This window comes from Chaetura pelagica, unplaced genomic scaffold (genome assembly GCF_000747805.2).
Source record: "Chaetura pelagica isolate M959 unplaced genomic scaffold, ChaPel_1.0 scaffold50, whole genome shotgun sequence".
Lineage (NCBI taxonomy): Eukaryota > Metazoa > Chordata > Aves > Apodiformes > Apodidae > Chaetura > Chaetura pelagica.
The window spans coordinates 690,498-692,969 of NW_009952366.1; positions in this window are offsets into that span (position 1 = coordinate 690,498).

Sequence of the window (2,472 nt, forward strand, 5' to 3'; positions counted from 1 at the left end):
GGCACCGCGCCCCGCTGCGCTCCGGGCCGGGCTTTCCCCGGAGCAGAGAGACCCTGGGGCTCCGGCCACACGCCCTACCCTGGAAACCTCGCTGCGAATAAAACATGCTGTAAGAGAGCTGTCTGGCCTGCTGGTTCTTTACCTGCATTCCCTGGTATTGGAGAGGGCAGCGAGACCCGCCTGCGCGGTGCCCGCCGACATCCTTGTTCAGCCCTAGTCCGAACTTGGGCCCCCCTCTCTCCTACCGTCCTGGGGATCTGCCTCCCCTCGGCCGTCCTGGGCCGGGAGATGTAGCTTCTTGCCGGGTGTGGGGCCTGGCAGCTTGTTTCCCCCATTACCAGTGGGTGTTATGGCTCATGGAGGAACAAAAATGCAGATGGTCAAATTCTCTTTCAATTCCTGTCCTGCTGCGGGCAGAGATTCTTTTATTTTCTGCTAAAGTAAAAGTTTTTTGTTCGGTTTTCTGTTTTATTTGTTGGTTTTTGTTTGGTTGGTTTTCTGTTGGTTTTTGTTGTTGTTGTTGGTTTTATTTTCTTCCTATTCTCTCCCTGCCCCGGCAAAGCCCTTTTTTCTTTCTCTGGGCACGGGAACCAAACACATACTTCAGGATTTGGCCCTAAAATTGCATGGTGACCTCTATTCTGTAAAACAACTGCATGATCTAGCTCTAATACCCTGTCATGGAATTTTACTCTCAGTCACAGCAGCACTGAGTGTCTCAGTGGCAGAGACAAATTTAGGAAAGTTAGTGAGAACAATCCCCACCTCTCTCTTTTGCAATCCACAAGGTACATTTCACAATATTCAGAAAGCAATACTAGAACTGGTTGCTCCTACAGACTTTGGTCCCACCAGCCAGGAAGAAAGTCATTACTCTATTTTAATGAGTCTAGAAATAGCCAGGTCAAGTCTTTGTGAGTTTCAGAGTTAACAAGTATTTCCTTCTTAGGCACTAAATCTAACTCATTCTACCATGAAAAGTTTCCAGCCCTTTGCACTGCTGTACTTGTGATCCAAAAGCTTTTCTAGTTCCCTCCTCCACAAAAAACAAAGACAGATATGAGATGCAGAGATGGGTTGCTTCACTGCCTCCAGAAATATCTCCTATGATACGCACTCCGAGTGGGAGGGGATATACAACTCACTAGCGTGGTATAAGGATGTATTTGCCATTTGTGTTTATGTTGTTAGCAATGGGTGACCAAGGGACCTGGTATTTCATCTCTGATAAATCTTTCACTTGAACACAGCCCAGCTTAATCATGTCACCAAAAGTGACCACCTGACTGGTCTTTGGCAGTGTCTCTGCACTGAGGATGAAGGAAGCCTAGCTGAGAGACAGTCCCGTCCTCACAGCACACCAAGAGGTCACATCCCCCTCCCCACAGGTGGCACCTACCTGGCTGAGCTGCTCAGCTGAGCAGCAGGCAGCTGTGCTTCCAACTCGGGGCAGGGCCAGCCTGCCCCTCCTGTGCAGGTTCCTTCCAAATCACTTTCTGTCCTTGCTGTGTAACCTTGAGGTCCGTGTTCTCTTTCCTACAGAGTAATTCAGGAGGAACCTTTTCCAGAATGGGCTTTCTGTGTCTATAGATAGGTCCCAAATAATCAGTGAGTAGAAAAATGCGGTTTGAAAACCTCGGATTGCAGTAATGTGGGGGTAAAAATGTTGGCACACAGGTCATTACAGATGCTTCAGGGGCATGCAAGTGCTTTAATGCAGACGAGCTTTCTTGGTTACAGACAATCACTTCCTGCACTTTCTGTCAGTAGAAAACCTTAGGCAAGATGCTGAACATCACTGGTTTACTCAGCATTTCTCACACAGCGCTGCAGCGCTCGGTCCTCTCAAGCAAAATACCATTGCAAGGAGGCTGCTTGTGGCCAGGGTTCAGCACAGTGCCGAGAGTTTTAAATTATGATTTAAAAGCTGGAGAACTTTCAGCATTTCATTCTGCACTGTGCTGACCTCAGCAAGCGATCTCCTGCGAAGTTATGCAGAGTAACACTAGCAAATCACATGTTGGTAATGTACACCTCTCTTTGGCTGGCAGACATTTTAAGAGTTGCAAAAAGGTCAATACTTTTGAGAAGCAGCTTTTCAGAGACCAAGAAGTTTCCTCTGTGGGATGTTTGTCCACAGTCTCTTCAGTTCTGCTAGACTAGATTACAATCTGAGATTTTTGTTATTTGCATCAAGAAGACAAACTCTTAATTACAGGGCATCTATAAACAAAGCTCCTGTGAACTGCACTGTGCTGTAATCCTTGGAAGGAGTGGAAGTTCAGCACCGTGAAAACACATTTAGCCTGTGGATTGGAAGAACAATGGGTAAAAAGCTGCTGTCTCAGAGATGGCTGCTGTGGTCAGATTTTTGTACATTTATCTGCAACAACAAGAACAACGACACTAACAACAACAATCCCACCAATAGGGACTGAAAATAATTACTTGAATTCTATGTGAACCATGTTC